The sequence below is a fragment of the Canis lupus genome, chromosome 3, assembly GCF_003254725.2.
Source record: "Canis lupus dingo isolate Sandy chromosome 3, ASM325472v2, whole genome shotgun sequence".
Lineage (NCBI taxonomy): Eukaryota > Metazoa > Chordata > Mammalia > Carnivora > Canidae > Canis > Canis lupus.
The window spans coordinates 25663865-25682606 of record NC_064245.1 but is presented as its reverse complement, the minus strand read 5'-3'; the positions used below and the strand labels follow the sequence as shown (position 1 = coordinate 25682606).

General features: G+C 34.1%; 1 protein-coding gene and 1 long non-coding RNA gene across 11 annotated transcripts in view; both read right to left on the bottom strand.

Annotated features, from left to right (window-relative positions):
• SSBP2 (single stranded DNA binding protein 2) overlaps nucleotides 1-18742 on the bottom strand; it is a 300014-nt gene that overhangs the window by 126391 nt on the left and 154881 nt on the right. The window lies entirely within an intron of this gene.
• Nucleotides 10491-18180, bottom strand: LOC125754845 (uncharacterized). The gene is made up of 2 exons (XR_007409756.1): nucleotides 12995-18180; nucleotides 10491-10700 (listed from the first exon to the last, which is right to left on the bottom strand). It is a non-coding gene; the product is annotated as an uncharacterized LOC125754845 (long non-coding RNA).

Here is an 18742-nt window from a genome sequence, read left to right as displayed (position 1 = left end):
AATAAACTGTAAAAAAAGAAAAAAGGTTACACTGAATTTCTAGTTACACTGATGGTGAAGATCTTTCCTAGGCAAAGCCATTCCATAAAGACTGAAAGAAGTGCTGTTTCTTCAAATGTGGGGATGCCAATGTAAAGCTTATAAAGAACACAAAGAATAAGGGAAATACAGTATTACTAAAGGAACAAAATAAATCTCGAATAACAAACCCTAAAGAAATAGCGATCTATGAATTGCCTGACCAAAAGATAATCACCTTAAAGCTCAGTGAGCTACAAGAAAACAGACAACAAAATTGAGAAAATGAAACATTGAAAAAAAAAAAAAAAGCAAAACCAGATAATATAAAAGAGAACCAAACAAATGCTGGAGCTAAAATATAGAATAACTGAACTGAAAAATCCACAAAGAAACCTCTTACAGACACACAAAAGATAGAGAAAGGAATCAAAGGACACCAATACAAAAAATCAACAGATTACAAAGGAAGACAGCAAGAGAGGAAGACGGGAATAAAAGAATGGCGGAATGGCTAGAAAACAATGGCAATAGTAACTTTTTATGAGTAATTATTTTAAATGTAAGGGATTACAAGTTCTAATAGAAAGATAGAATGTGGAATAACAGATTAAACGAGTAGGATCAAACAATTTCCTATCTATAAGAGACTCACTTAGACTTTAAAATACAAATAGACTTAACTACACACAGTGAAAACAAAGAGGGATGGTAAAAGATACTCTGCTAATTATAGCCAAAATAGAGCATGTTTGGTAATATTTAGACAAACTTTCAGTCAAAATTGATCACAAGAAATAAAGATGGAGCTAAAATAAGCAAATGGATTACATCAAACTAAAAATCTTCTCCACACATAAGGAAATCATCAGCAAAATGAAAAAGTAACCCATTGAATGAGAGAAGATATTTGCTAGTCTTATATCCAAAGAGGTGTTAACATTCAAAATATACAAAGAACTTACAAACGTATTATAAAAAAAGAAAAAAAAAAGCCAATTAAAAAATGGTTAGAGGACTTGAATTGGCATTTTTTTCAAAGCAGACATACAGATGGCCAAGGAAACAGGAAAAGATACTCAACATCACTAATCATCTGAGAAATGTAAATCAAAACCACAATAAGATACCATCTCACACTGGTCAGTTTGGCTAGAATCAAAAAGATCAGAAATAAAGTTGGCAAGAATGTAGAGAAAAGGGAATTCTCATAAATTGTTGGTATGAATGTAAACTGATGCAGCCGCTATGGATAACAGTATGAAGGTTCCTCAAAAAATTAAAAACAAACAAACAAACAAAAAAACTACCATACAATCCAACAATTCCACTTCTAGGTACTTACTTGAAAAAAATGAGAACACCAAGTCAAAGAGTTATATAAACCCCTATGTTCATTGCAGCATGATTTATAATGGCCAAGATATGGAAGCAACCTATATCCATTAACAGATGAATAAATAAAGATGATATACTACATACATGTGTACACACACAAACACTGGAATATTACTCAGCCATAAAAATAATGAAATCTTAACCATTTGTGACAATCTGGGTAGACCTAGTGGGTATTATGTTAAATGAAATAAGTGAGAAAAAGGCAAATATCATATGATTTCACTTTTATATGAAATCTAAAAAACAAACAACAAAAAAACCAAATGAACAAACCAAACACAAAACAGAAACAGACTCATAGATACAGGCAACTAACCACTGGTTACTAGAGAGGGGAGGGACTGAGGGGATAGACAAAATAGGTGAAAAAGATTAAAACATATTAACCTCCAGGTAAAAAATATATGTCATGAGGATGTAAGTACAGCATTGGGAATTAAGCCAATAATACTGTAATAACTTTGGTAACTAGACTTACTGTGGGAATCACTTGGGATGTATACAATACTGAATCACTATGATATATACCTGAAACTAACAGGATACTATATGTAAATTATACTTCAATTAAAAAAGAAACAAAAAAGTATAAATTGTATAAACAGGTCATTGTATAAGTAGGTCAATTCATCTACAGAATACAACATTGTAAATATATGCACTGAATATTGGAGCAAAAATATATAAAGCAAATATTAATAAAAGTGAAAAGAGAAATAGACAGCAATACATTAATAGAAAAGGACTTCAACATACCACTTTCATCAATAGATAGATAATTCAGACAGAGAATTAATAAGGAAACAGCAGACATGAATAACACTCTAAATTAAAGAGACCTAACAAACGTATACAGAATAATCTATCCAACAACATTGGAATACACATTTTTCTCAAGTACACAGGGAACATTCTCTAGGACAGATCAATATGCTGGGCCAGAAAACAAGTATTAACAAATTTTATGACTGAAATCATATTAACTATTATTTCCATCCATAATGTTATGAAACTAGTATCAACAACAGAAGGAAAACTGGAAAACTAACAAATATATAAAATTAAGCAATTCAACCAAAGAATTCAAAGAGAAATCAAGAAATATCTTGAGACAAATAAAGAAAGTAAAACATATAAAAACGTATGGGATACAGCAAAAGCAGTTGTAAGAGAGACTTCTATAGCAATAAACATCTACATTAAGAAAAAAAAATCTCAAACAATATCACATTTCAAGGAAATGGAAAAAGGAAAAAAAAAGAACCAAGCCCAAATTAGCAAAAGAAAGGAAGTAATAAAGATTAGAGCAGAAATAAATGAAATGGAGATTATAAAGACAATTTTAAAAAGCAACAAAATTATGAGTTGATTTTTTGAAAAGATAAACAAAATTGACAAACCTTTACGTAGACTAAGAAAAAAAAGAGAGAAGACTCAGATGAATAAAATCAGAAATGAAAGAGGAGACATTACTACAGATGCCATAGAAATAAAAGGATTGTAAGGACTACTATTAATAATTATATGCAAATAAATTGGGTAATCTAGAAGAAACTCCAAGAAACATATAATTTCCCAAGACTAAATTATGGAGATATAGAAAATCTGAACATATCAGTAGGTCTGGTAAGGAGTTTAAATCTCAGTAATTAAAATTCTCTCAACAAAGTAAACCTCAGAACCAGATGGCTTCACTGGTGAATTTTACCAAACATTTAAAGAAGAATTTATACTAATCTTTCTCATGTTTTTCCAAAAAATTTAAGAGAATGGAACACTTCTAAACTTTTTATAAGGCCAGCATTACCCTGCTACCAATGCCACACCAAAAGAAAAGAAAACCATAGGCCAATATTCCTGATAAACTTAGATGCAAAAATTCTCAGCAAAATACCAGCAAGCGAAATTTAACAGTGCACTAAAAGAATCATAGGCCATGATCAAATGGGATTATTGTATGGATATAAGGATGGTTCCACAGATGGCAATCAATAAGTGTGATATACTACATTAACAGAATGAAGAAAAGAAAATCACATGATCATCCTAGTAGATACAGAAAAGCAATTAACAAAATTCAATAATCTTTCATGATAAAAACATGTTTAACAAATGAGGTAAAGAAGGAATGTACCTCAATATAATAAATGCAATATATGACAAGCTCACAGCTCACATCATACTCAATGGTGAAAAACTTAAAGCTTTTCCTTCAAGGTCAGAAACAATAAAATATAAACAATAAAAACAATAAACAATAAAAATAAACAATAAAAAATAAACAATAAAATAGTTAGAAATAAACTTAACCAATTAAGTGACAGACATACATTTAAACTATAACATATCAAAAAAATAAACTATAATATATTGATGAAAGAAATTAAAGAAGATGCAAATAAATTGGAAGATATCCCAAAGACTTAAAATTGTTAAAATGTCCATAAAAACCCAGTTATCTACAGATTCAATGCTTTTCCCATCAAAATTCCAATGGCATGGCAGCCTGGGTGGCTCAGCAGTTTAGCGCCGCCTTCAGTCCAGGTCATGAGCCTAGAGGCCTGGGATCGAGTCCCACGTCGGGCTCCCTGCTTGGGGCCTGCTTCTCCCTCTGCCTCTGTCTCTGCCTCTCTCTCTCTCTCTGTGTCTCTCATGAATAAATAAAATCTTAAAAAAAAAATTCCAATGGCATTTCTTACGGAAATAGAAATACAATCCTAAAATACATATGAAAATACACAAAACAAAATCCAAATAAACAAAGCAATCTGGAGGAAAAAATAGCAAAGCTGGAGGCATCACACATCCTAACTTCAAAATATATTATAAAACTAGAGTAGTTAAAACAGTATTTTACTAACATAAGAACAGACATATAGACCAATGAAACAGAACAGATAGCGCAGAAATAAACTCATCTGTAAGCAGTCAACTAATCTTCAACAAGGGTGCCAAGAATACACCATGAGGAAAGAAGTGTCTCCTCAACAACTATACTGGGAAAACTGAATATCTACATGCAAAAGAATGAAATTAGACCTTCATCTTACACCATACACACAAAAATCAACTCAAAATGGATTAAAGACTTATACGTAAGAACTGAAACTGTAAAACTCCCAGGAGAAAACAGTGAAAAGGTTCATGACAGGATTCTTTTTTTTTTTTTAAGATTTTATTTATTTATTCATGAGAGACACTGAGAGAGAGAGGCAGAGACACAGGCAGAGGGAGAAACAGGCTCCCTGCAGGGAGCCTGCCGTGGGACTCGATCCCAGGTCTCCGGGATCACACCCTGGGCTGAACGCGGCGCTAAACTGCTGAGCCACCTGGCTGCCCCATGACATGATTCTTGACAACTATTTCTGGATATGACATCAAAAGTTCAGGCAACAAAAGCAAAGGTAGACAAATGGGACCACAAACTAAAAAGCTTCTGCTCAGGAATCAATTGAGTGACAAGCCAACCTATGGCATAGAAGTATTTGCAAGCCATACATCTCATAAGGGGTTAAACTTCTAAAATATACAACTTCTACAACTCAGTAACAAAAAGTCCCAAATAAGCCAATTAAAAAATGTGTAAAGGACTTGAATAAACATTTCTCCAAAGACATGGTTAATGGGTACATGAAAAGGTGTTCATAATCAGGAAAATGCACATCAAACCTACAATGAGATTATCACTTTACACCTGTCAGGATGGCTATCATCAAAATATATATATATAAATTTCAATATATATACATATATATTTCAAAAGATAAGTTGGCAATGTTGTGGAGAAATGGGAACCCTTTTACACTATTAGTGAGAATAAAAAATGGAGCAGCTGCTATGGTAAACAGTATGGTTATTTCTCAAAACATTAAAACTAAAACTAATATGTGACATAGCAATACCACTTCTGGGTATACATTCAAAAAATTGTAATCAGGATATGAAATATCTGCACTCCCATGTTCATTGCAGCCTTATTCAAAACAGCGACGATATGGAAACAACACACATGTCTAATGACAGATGAAGAGATAAAAACAATGTGGGAGATATGTACAATTGAAATTTGATAGGGCTGGAGGAAATTATGCGAAATGAAATAAGTCAGTCACAGAATGACAGATAATGCACAATTCCACTTACACGAGTTAGCTGAAAGAGAGTCAAATGTATAGAAGTAGAAAACAGAATGGTGGTTGCTAGGTGATGAAGAAAGGAGGAAATGGGGAGTTGTTCTACAAAGTAATCAACACACAAGATGAATAAATTCTAGAAATCTGTTGTATAATATAATGCCTATCATTACTGACACAGCGTTGTACATATAACAATTTGTTAAGAGAGTAAGCAGATCTCATGCTAAGTTTTCTTACCAACAAAGGGACACAAAGAAACTTATGAAGATAATGTATATGCTTATTACCTTAACTGTGGTGACTGCAGGTGTATGCATATGTCCAAAGTCATCAAACTGTGTATATTAAATATGTGAAGTTTTTTGTATATCAATTTTACCTTAATGAAGATGTAGATTTAAATATAAATTTAAACATATACACATATATTCATATACACATACTCTACATCATGTATGAAGGAAAGAAAAGTCTCTACAGCTACCCCTAATATAATGCTATAATTCATATAAGAAATATTTATAATTGAACATAGTATAGCCTGGGGCCCCTGGGTGTCTCAGTCGGTTAAGCATCAGACTCTTCAGTTAGGCCCCAGTCATGATCTCAGGGTTTTGAGATTAAGCCCCATGTTAGCTCTGTGCTTGGCATGGAGCCTGCTTAAGATTCCCTCTCTTCTTTGACAATAAATAAATAAATAAATTCAATTTAAAAGAAGCACAAAGTAGCTCAGTTAATATTTTTTTGATTGATTAGTAACATGAATTAATACGAGGACTCTTTATTAATTTTTGTTTTAGATTTTATTTATTTATTCGTGAGAAATACAGACAGAGAGACAGAGACATAGACAGAGGGGAAGCAGGCTTCCTCGTAGGCAGCCCAATGTGGGCTCGATCCCCAGACCCGGGACTACATGCTGAGCTGAAGGCAGACGCTCAACCGCTGAGCCACCCAGGTATCCCCAAACGAGGACTCCTTAAAACTAAATCTTCCAGTTATATGAAGTCAGGCAGATTTTAGAGCTTTCATTAAAACAAACTTTACTTCATTCAGAGGAAACAAGTCTTTGAGTAATGATATTTTTAGTTATTTTTTAAAACTACTCCAACAATAAGAGGAACAGTCAGTGACATTAATGAGATCACATTACACCAGCAATCAGTTTACAGAAAAATGATCTATGTTTCCACTTTGACCACCAAATACATATGCTGTGTGCGGTTGTACACGGTATGTATGCTGTTCCTTGCACAAGTGCATCTGACTAAGGAAGCAGAAGAGCCTAGAATTGTACAGCAAAATACAGAAAATCTTTCGAAAGTATTACATTGCCCATCATTAAAGCATCTCAATGTAGATAACTGGAGGAAAGTCTCAGAATCTTAGTCAGAATTAATCTTAGGATATTGCCTTTCCAATTCCTCCTAATGAAATCCATCATATTTGTACATATCCAAGTCCATGGACAGACACGACCATTAAGTAGTACTATGTTATAAGCTAAATTGTACCACCCTGAAACTTCTGTCCTTTGCAATTATTGCTCTTGTAACGATAGCCCTAAAGGATTTTTAGAGACAACTATCATACCCATTTTTCTCCTCTTCTTCATTGCAAATAAGTTCAGTTCCTTAAATTCATCATTCTAGGACATATTTCTACACAGTGGCTACTCCAGAGTTCCTATATAGGGCAGGCTAGGGGACTCATCTTGAAGTTTCTTTTACAGAGCAAATATGCCAATTTCTACTTAGCTTTTGTGTAACACTATATTTGTCTCCCTAATAGTTGTCCAATTATGCCAAAGATAGATGATAGCATTTACTTGGTATTGCCTTATGGGTTTTAATCAAATTTGGTTGATTTTATTTATTTTTTTATTTCTTTTTTTGGTGAGGGATGGCTTTAGTGAGGCTTTGGGACAGAAGTGTAGGGAGCAAAAACCCATTTTGTAACCCTCTAATAGCATCTGGGCTAGTCTCCTCCTTAAAAGGTCATGTCCAGGAGGAAATCAAAAGAAAATAAGTTGGTGTAGGTCTAAACCTCACAATATTGAACTATTACATTGTATTTAATGTATAATGACTGAAAACTGTTATATTTTTCCTAACTAGCGGTTATCTATTCAGGTCTCTAGAGGTGTACATTTCATTTTTTTAACTTAAATATAAACTTGGTTGTATTTATATCTTGCTAATGTTGGTATATCTTTTAAAAAGTCAAATACATCAATTCAATTAGGTATATGAAAGAGTCCGTTTCTTTTTTAGTTATTAGAATAAAGATTCTAATGGGTAAATAAAATAAACTAAGATATTCAATAATATTATCTATCAGGAAGTTCTGTAGGTAGAGTATTTCCTATTTTCTTTGCTGTCTTTTCCTATTAGAGCTCTAACAAACTAAAAAGGACTTAAATTTTAATGATACTACCAATGAAAAATGCCTTTGGGAAAAAAATGTGAACTTCGTTTTTAAATAATATGGAAATTCATCTTATTTAAAGTAAACTTTTATACTTTTTTTGTGCTTTATAACTCTCCCACCGCAATACAATTGATTAGTTGCATAATAAAAAAAAGCTATGAAATGTTTTCAATTTTAAAAAACTTTCAAGAAATAGCAAATCTCGGGATCCCTGGGTGGCGCAGCGGTTTGGCGCCTGCCTTTGGCCCAGGGCGCAATCCTGGAGACCTGGGATCAAATCCCACGTCGGGCTCCCGGTGCATGGAGCCTGCTTCTCCCTCTGCCTATGTCTCTGCCTCTCTCTCTCTCTCTCCTTCTCTGTGACTATCATAAATAAATTAAAAAGAATTAAAAAAAAAAGAAATAGCAAATCTCAATTTGGGAAAATCAACTGCAAATCTCTGCACAGAGTATCACATGAGACATTTTAAGAAAAAGGTATTCTCTTTCTCACATCATTTTGATGGCACAGTATACATCTACTTTCTAAAGGATATTAATTAATGGTTTTTTTCAGGAAAATTTGAACAACCAATTAACCTAAAAATAAGTTTGGATAACTATAGACATGTTTAGAGTTTATAGTAACATTTTAGAGCCTCAGGGACAAGTATTGAGAAGTAAATCTGTTCTGGTTTCTAATGTCAGTGAATTCCTTTGTGGCAACTTTTAAGCCACAGGAATTATCCCATTTGGAGACTATAATTCTCTTCTAAGATGTGCTTTCCAATTAAAAACCACATCACAGGAAGGCATGTCAGTAAACATTATGACTCCATGGATAAATCTAGGGGAAAGATTTATATGGTCATTTAGAAGGTAGCTTACTTACATTAGACTTACAAATTTACAAATAAGTTTTAGCGGTAAAAGGAATAGCCTATCGTACTAAAGAATATAGAAAAGTTTCAGGTGAACCATAAGATCAATGTATTTTGAAGCTGAAAGGAACTTCAGAGCTCATATAAGAGGTATATAGCAATACCTTCATTTTATAGAGGTAAAGTGACTTGTCCAAGACCACAACCATATATGGAAATTGGACTTCTGCAATTTTCCTCTTTTAATTTGTCTCATCTCTAGTAAATATAAAACACCAACTAACAAGACAATGCCATCCTCACAGACTGTGTCACATAATTGCTTTTCAGTATATGAATGCAACATATACACTGCTATCATCCCTGTCACATCTACGACTTGGTAGCCTAAATCTATGTCCCCAAAAGAGGGAATGAGACAAACAACCATAATGATAACCTTTTCTTCCCACTCCTCACAAATCATGGTGCCATAAAAGGTCATTATTTAATTATTTTAAAAAGGATTCTTAAAGTACTATTCTGTACTTTGGGCAGCCCCGGGTGGCTCAGCGGTTTAGCGCCGCCTTCAGCCCAGGGCCTGATCCTGGAGACACGGGATCAAATCCCACATCAGGCTCCCTGCATGGAGCCTGCTTCTCCCCCTGCCTGTGTCTCTGCCTCTCTCTCTCTCTCTGTTCTCACGAATAAATAAATAAAACATTTTAAAAAGATTTAAAAAAAAACAAAAAACAATTCTGTACTTCATGGGCATCCACCTGGCATACATACAATTGGCCGCTCTGAATAGCCAAAGAAACTCCTTGGTTCACCATTCCCAGACAGATGTAAACAAATGTACCAGAGGCCATTATTAAGGTTATCAAAAGATTCTTTTCAAAAGTATTCTTTTAAATGTTTTAATATTTAATTACCCAAGGGTAAAGGTAAATCTCTATTAGATTGAGCATTTTATCAATACTTGTAATGCTTGGAATCTGATCTATAAGATAAAAAAAATACTCCCTGATAGAATCCAAAATCTGAGGGTTAAAGGGCTTTTTCAGACTTACAGTATCTAAACATAAATGTTCCAATGCCATATCCCACAAACTTGTACCTTGGAATATCTTAAACTTTTGAGGGAAACACAGGAGTATTCAACATATGTTGTATAGTGTGAGCTAGTAGCTTAAGCTAGTTCCCAGTTCCGACATTAGAAAATCAATGTGAAATAGGAAACGAGGGTGGTGTTGTGCAATCTGATTCCAAGATTTGAAAAGTTATACAGTGCCTAACAGGTGCTCAGATTCCAGAAGTCATTATGATTATTTTAAAGAAATTAATCTTTTCTTTCAATTTCTGTCTATTTCTTTAATAGAAATGGATTTAGATCATAGACAATTATTTAGTTGCTTGGACCTAACTAAATAAACAGGACTGTTACAGTTTTGTTTGTTTTCCAAACGGGCTCCATGAAGATATAACCAAGATACTAAGGGATCTGTGAACTGAGACAGAACCACTGTGTGAATGTAAAGCAAGGTATATACTGAATGGCTTAAAGTTTCATAAAACTCAATAATAAAATTAAAAGACTAGAATCCCTAATCATAAACACAGATATGCCTGAAATTATAAAACATAGACTCACAATTACCATGGATTTAGTTAGTTAGCATTTGTTTATTTTGTTTTATTTATTTATTCATGAAAGACAGAGAGAGGCAGAGACATAGGCAGAGGGAGAAGCAGGCTCTTTGCAAGGAGCCCGATGCAAGACTTGATCCCAGGAACCTGGGATCACAACCTGGGTCAAAGGGAGACGTACAGCAACTGCGCCACCCAGGCATCCCAGTTAGTTGCCATTTGTAATCTGTAATATAAAGCACTGGTTCAGTTTGTGGTATCTAGAGTTAGACAGCCTTAGGTTCAAAACCATTTTGCCAAAATTATGCACTTTTCCTCTTTAAATTTCAGTTTCTTCATACGTAATAATGAGAATAATAATAGTACTTGTTTTATAGTAAGTACTATAAAGGTTAAATGAAATAAAGCATGAAAACTATACCTAGCACAGAAGTGCTCAGGAAGGTACTAGCTATCATTATCACATTCATCATCATTATTAAAACACATTCTTCAGAGAGTTGCACTTCCAGATTAACAAACTAGGTATTCTCACCTAGTTTGTTGTCTTTGGTAAGACCAATCTTACCAAAAGTATGCCTTAAAGAGTCAGATAGGGTATATAAAAAATATATTTTTAAGGCGCCAGAGGCTACTGAGGTAGTAAACACGTCATGATTAGGAAAGGAAGTCAACACAGAGAGGCACTTGAGGGCAATTTTGTTCTCAAGGCTTTTGTCAATGTCAAAAGCATGGTTGAGAGGCTGAAAAGAAGAGCAGAGTTCTTAATAAATGTATAGTGCTGGGGCATGAAAATTAACGTTCAGAGCCTACCAAGGAGAATTCAAAGTTTGATATGGGTTGGGACTTCAAAGGTTATGCCCTTATAGCAAGTATAAATCTAGATATATACCATCACTCACAAGAGATAAAGCCATTTGAAATCATTTCACTCTATTACTTGGTTTACAATGATCTGGCTGCTAGTGCTCCTAGACTTGCTGCCTGAAACAAGCAAAAATTAATCTTTTTTTGGAATATCACTGAGATTCTCAAGTTATCTCTATTATTTTTCATATACAGCATATGGGACACAATAAAAAATATCCAGGTACATGAGAAGACAATAACACCAAGTATCCGGAGGCCAAGAAAAACAAACAGAAATCTGATCAACTCAGAGAATTCAGAGAACAGGATTTCCTAGGTGAGCTTAAAAACTATTTTGTTTAATACTACCAATAAACTAAAAAACAATATTGAGAATGTCAGCAAAAAGGAGAAATAAAAATATCTCAGCAGAAATTCCAGAACTAAAAAATACAATCACTGAAATTAAGAATGTAGTGGATGGACTTAAAAGCAAACCATGCGCAGCTGAAAAAAAATTAGTGAACCATAAGCGAGGTGAGAAGAAAATATCCAAACTAAAAAATATGGAAGAGAGAAAAGAGTAAAAGTGATATATAGGATATGATAAAATATCCAGCATACAGGAATCTGGAGCCTCAGAATGATAGGATTAAAAAAATAGACGCAAAAGCAATACAGTTGCTGAAAAAATTCCAAAACTGAGTAAAGACATTAAATCTTAGATTTAAAAAACACTACAGGGGCACCTGGGTGGCTCAGTCAGTTAAGTGTCTGCTTTCGGCTCAGGTCATGATCCCCAGGGGCCTGTGATCTAAATAAATAAAATCTTCAAACAAACAAACAAACAAAGAAAAGAAAATGTGGGTATTTAAAAAAAATAAATAAACTCCAAACAGGGTAAATACAAACAAAACCGTACCCAAGCACGTAATAGTAAAAACTGCGGAAAACAAAAGCAAAAAATCTTAAAAGCAGCTAGAAATAAAACAAAACAAGGTACAAATATACTGACTGACTGCAGAAATCTCAAGAGAAACAATGAAAGCCAGACTATTCTACAATGGTATCTCTAACACAATGAAAGAAAACTGTCAACCTAGAAACCTACACCTAGCAAGAATTCTCTTCAAAAGAAAAGGTGAAATAGACATTTTTAAATAAACAAAAACTCAAAATATATCACCAGTAGATCCACAAAAAGTATGATATATTAAGTAGTGTATTCTTTAGCAGAGAGAAAACGCTTTAAGAAGAAAACTCAGAGGGGCGCCTGGGGGTCAGTTAGTTTAGCATCTGTCTTCGGCTCAGGTCATGATCTCAAGATCCCGGGATGGAGCCCAGCATCAGGCACCCTGCTCAGTGGGGAGCCTGCTTCTTCCTCTCCCTCTGCCTACTGTTCCCCCTGCTGTGCTCTCTCAGGGCTCTCTCTGTCTCTCTCACTGTCAAATAAAGTCTTTAAAAAGAAGAAGAAGAAAACTCAGAGATGCAGTAAGAAATGTTTTCTGTTTAAACAGTTGTAATAAATGATGCCTCCTGGAGTTTAAATACACAACAATTAAATTACACAACAATAGCATTGGAGTTGGGGGGAGGGGTTGTTAAATGTATTAAGGTGAAAAATTCTTTCACAACCCTGGAAGTTGTAACAATACTACTTCATGAGGGCACCTGGGTTGCTCAGTTGGTAAATTGTCTGTCTGGCACAGGTCAGATCCTGGGGTCCTGAGACTGAGTCCTGTGATGGGCTCCCTGCTCAGTCTGCTTCTCCTTCTCCCTCTGCTGTTCCTCCTTCTCATGGTCTCTCCTTCTTTCAAATAAATCAACAAAATCTTTAAAAAGAAATTCTATGTTATATCATACTTTAATAAATCTTAGGTAGATAGTATAGACTTTTGGGTAACCACACACAAAAAGGTAAAGACTTAAACATAACAAGGTGGTGATGGGAGGTAGGAGTAGAGATGCCGTAAGAAAAAATAATCAAACTGAAATAAAACAAGCAATAAAAGAACAAGTAACAAAATGGGAACATGAATAAAAAATAGTAAAATGGTAGATTTAAACAAAAATTATCAAAGTCTATTTTTTAATGATACAACTACAGTTGACCTTTGAACAACTCAGGTTTGAAATGCATGGATCCATTTATATACAGATTTTTCACAGTACCTAATCACGTACCTGAGGTACGTAAATGTATTTCCGCTTCCTTATGATTTTCTAATAACATTTCCTTTTCTCTACCTTTATTGTAGTAATAGAATATATATACAAATACAAAATTTGTGTTAATTTACTATTTATGTCATTGGTAAGGGTTCTTACTGATAGACTATTAGTCTTAACTATTAGTAGTCAAGTATTTGGAGGATCAAGTTACATGAAGATTTTCAATTGTGGGGGAGAGGGTTATTCAAGGGTCAACTTACATGCAAATAGCAAGAAACAACCTTTAAATATGAAATTTGAAAGTACAAAGAAAAAAGATATATAGATGTCAACAAAAGAAACTGGTTTAATACCAGGCAAAGTAGAGTTTGAGGCAAAATATAATAGCTAGATTTGGGACAGTGTTCTATAAAAGTGAAAGGAGAGGGGTGCCTGGGTGGCACAGTCAGTTAAGAGCCTGACTCTCGGTTTTGGCTCAGGTGGTGTGATCTCAGGATTGTGAAATCCAGCCCCAGGACAGGCTTCATGCTCAGTGGGGAGTCTGCTATTGATTCTCTCTCCCTTTCCCTCTCCTTTTGCCCCTCCTGCTCATGCTCATTCTCTCTAAGATAAAAAAATAAATCTTTAAGAAAAAGTGATAGTGATAAGATATTGGTAAAAGGGGAATTTGTACAAGGATTCTACTTCTTTGTATTCTTGGCATTTCAACGCACATACCACATACCTTTAACATTAGACCTGAGACACTAGAGATGCTTTAGTTCAATTATCCATATGGAAATAAAAAAAGAGGAAATAAGATTTTCTTCTTCATAAAAAGAAAAAAGGATGCCCAGATTTACATTATATCACTCATTAGTGGAGAGTTTTGTTCATATTAGCATTTAGACTCTCCAATACCACGTTGCATGGTTTCTGTTTCCTTTTACTTCTTGTTAGGTTTCTTTCAAGTCTATCCTCCTTCCTTCCTTTCCTCTCTCTTTCCCTTCCTTTCTTCCTTCTTTCTTTCCTTCCCTCTTCCCCTCTTTTCCTCTCCCTTCCCTTCCCTTCTCTTCTCTTTTCTTTTTTGGGGTCATTTGTAATTAAAGAATAATTATCAGTTTCTGCTGCTCTCTAAAACTTAAAACTTCTCACTCATTCTTTTTTCTGGACTACTTTTATACTCAAGTAAAATATTTCAAGTTAATTCCCTAGAATATCAACAAGTATAGTATATAACTCACACATAGCACTTAGTATATGTTAGGCTCTATTCTATATATCTATTAACTCATTAAATCCCCATAATCAGTATTTTTGATAAGTATTATTATTATTTCTATTCTATCAATATATACAATAAAGCATAAAGGAACTCAGCAACAAGATCACACATACAAAGAGAGACTAGGACTGGAACCTAGGCTTCAGAGTCTGGGCTTTTTAACTAACTAAAAGAAATTCTTCTCTGGGATTTACCAAAAACCACATGTCTGACCTTGGCAAGACACTTAACATTTCTTCATCTCCCTCTCAATACAAAGAAATGAGGAATTTAACAAATACTATCTAAAGTTTTTTTTAATTTTTAAAAAATTGATTTTTAATAGCAAAGTTTTATTATGTAATTATACCCTCAACCCTAGATAAATTAAATGAACACCAGGCCTCTCCAGATAGTTAGAAGCAGTTATTGTTTTTGGCTTCAATATATTTCTAACAGTCATTTCTAGTTTTCCCTCCAAATCCCTTCCTCTCTTACAAAATTATAGAAATTTTCAATTGAACACATGTTCACAGTAGCTTAAGACGATATTTCCCATGTGCACCTGGGTGCCTCAGTTAGTTAAGTGTCTGCCTTGGGCTGAGGTCATGATCCCAAGGTCCTGGGATTGAGTTCCATGTCAGGCTCCCTGCTCTCCCCTACTCCCCTCTCATATTCACTCTCTCAAATAAATAAAATCTTAAAAAAAAAAAACCCACAAACTACATTTCTCAGCCTCTCCTATAGCTAGAGATGGCATATGGCTAAGTTCTGGCCAATAAGATCTGAATATTGTTGATATGTACAACTTCTAGGTCATTCCTTTCAACAAAAAGGGTATGCCCTCTCCTAGCCCTTCTTTCCTCTTTCTAGCTGACTGGAATACAAGTAAAACTGACCATTAGATAAAGACTGTGTTGAAGCTGGCACAAGAAAGGAGAAGTCTGATTTTCTGATATTTGATGGGCCCTTAACCCAGCCCAGACATGAGTGAAAAATAAACTTCTATCTTATGGGGTCGGGAGAGTCTCTCAAGTTCAGTCACTGACCGACCACAAATTTTACTTAGTTCAGAACTAGAAAGTACATTATCATAAATTGGATTATAGCTATAATTAGGGAATATGTTTCTATCCCCCCTCTTAACTTCAAAATAAACATAATAAATATAATGCAAATAAAAAAGCTACAAAAATTTGAAATACCATTAAACTCCCTTATAATATAAAGTCATGATACATTTAATATTAAAGTACATATATGTTCTGCACATTGATTATACAAGGCTTATATGTAAACATAAAAACACATGTATCACTATTATATATGGCATATCATAAATAAGACCTATGATTAACATGTCAGCTACAATGTGGCTAACCATTTAATTAATATGGTTAATTAATAAGTTTGCTTATCCTCTTGAAACTTAATTAAAGTGGGTTTTTCTTGTTTCTCTATTTTTATAAAATGAGATTCCATTGTTTTCTTAAAAATCAGGCCAGGAAAGCTTAAACTATAAACTTCTCTTAAATACTTCCCTGAATGCAGTCATTTTATTGACTAGACAGCTGTATTTTGGAAAAGCACCCTGAATTTCTTCTTTACTACCCTTTAGTTTGGCATTTGATGACAAACTTGATGTGCTATGGATAATTAATTCAGGAAACTAACCAGAATTCTAAGTGAAATTACATTAAATCTAAATAGTTGAGTCCACCTGGATTCATGTGTTTCTAATGAACACCTGAAGGAGGTTTTAAAAAAATTCTTCTCAAAATTAACTAAGAGAAACCAAAACAACTCTAGAATTGTCAAATCTCCAAGTTGTGATTTAGTCACCAATCACAAAACTCTACACACTAAACTGAAAAGCAAAGAGGCAAAGTCTTAGACCTGGCCGTATCTGATTCCTTTCTGAGCCGTGCACTATGGGTTCCACTCTCGTCTAGATGTCTGGATGCACACTGACTTTAAGAACTCCTCACCTCAAACTTTTTTTTCCATTTATATGAATCCACTTTGAAATGTATTAATTTTTTCTGCTTTTGCTGTAAGTCTGGAAGTTCTCCTATCTTGCGTCTATCTCTGATTCTTGGCATTTGTGCAGGAGAAATGCCTGTCTCCGCTGAGCAAGGAGAAACATCACTCTCCAATTGGAGCTACATTAATCAGTAAGGTGTTCGGTTTCCCAATGATATACTACCATGCTAAACTAATCTGAGCTCTCTTCTTACGCTGCTTAACGTTGTATATTTTCATTGACTCACTGGCCCTGAGGAGACTCTTTTCTTAACATAAAACATTTATACTGATAAATAGTTATCAAATCAGACGATATGTCATATGCCCTTCAAGTGAAAAATTTCTCAACATTCAGAGATTACTGAAAAGTTGCAGATTATTTAGAGAGAAAATACAATATGATTTCCTCAAAATAATAATGAAAACCCTATGCCATTATGTGGCTCTGAAATTACACCCTAACAGTGGCCATCAGTGACTAGGTTACAGACAAAGAATTGAGAAGAGACTTAAAATATCCAATAATGGCTTGCAAAGAAAAAAAAAGTATAAGAACAAAATTAGAAGGAGGGGAAAAGTCATTTGTCTTGAAAATCCAATAAAACTGATTGATATTTTACCATATAAAAATTACAATTTCCACATAACTGAGCCAAAAAGTTTAATAGTAGCCCCCACATAAATTATGTCCACCTCTTTTGCCTCATGTTGAGATGAACTTTCAAATGTAATACAATAACTTAGTAAAAATAGTAGGATATTAGTTATAAAAGCAATAGCAGAGGTAGCAGCTAACATTATTAAATGCTTACTATATACCAGATTGTGTTAAAACATTATATGAATCAATCATATTTTTAAAAAAAATTTTTGCAATGTAATCAAACTACAGTATCACTTTAGTTTCACGTGTACAACATGATTCAACAACTCTATGGATTACCTATGCTAGTCACAATAAGCACAGTCATCATTGTTAAATTACCTATTAGATATCAGATATATACTAGCAGCCCCATTTAACAAAGAAAAAGACTTAGAGCATTTAAGAAACATGTCCAAAATCGACAGTTTGTAAATGATTCAAATGGGATTTAATCCCACGTAGACAGACCAAGAGTATACTTACAAACTTTTCAAAACTATAGTAAGAGCATGTCATAATTTTATAATTACTCAAATTTTCCCATATTCAGCAATTACATTTGTGTAGACTAAATAACAGGTAAAAAAAAAAACACATTACTACTTCCAAATATCAAAGGCTGCTTGAACTACAGAGCCATAGGAGTCCCACACACACTGACATCCTTCTGTGAAGCAATCTTGTCATTGTTCTTGCTTGCCATTCCAACATCCCAAAGAAATTCAGTGCTTGGCATTACAAAAACCAACTGGCTCTTTATGTTAATTAGAAAATAAATTTTACTTATAAAGAGATGCTATATGATTGAATTTAAATTGTTTCTAGATTTTTTTTAAAGATTTTATTTTATTTATTCATGAAAGACACAGAGAGAGAGAGAGAGAGGCAGAGACACAGGCAGAGGGAGAAGCAGATTCCACACAGGGAGCCCGATGTGGGACTCGATCCCGGGACTCCAGGATCACGCCCTGCGCCAAAGACAGGCGCTAAACCACTGAGCCACCCAGGGATCCCCTGATTCTAGATTTTTTAAAGTAGTCTCTACACCCAATCACAACCCTAAGATCATCTTGGGGCTTGATCTTCCAAACTAAGCCAGCCAGGCGCCCAAGAGATTTTTTTTTTAAAGGTATGGAGATGTAATAAGAACAAAGGAAAGAGCCAAAGATAAAAAGTACTAAAGGTGTAGAAAGTAAAATAATAAATAAATAAATAAATAAATAAATAAATAAATAGAAAGAAAGAAAGAAAGAAAGAAAGAAAGAAAGAAAGAAAGAAAGAAAGAAAGAAAGAAAGGTGTAGAAAGTGAGATGCCTGGCTGGCTCATTTGAAA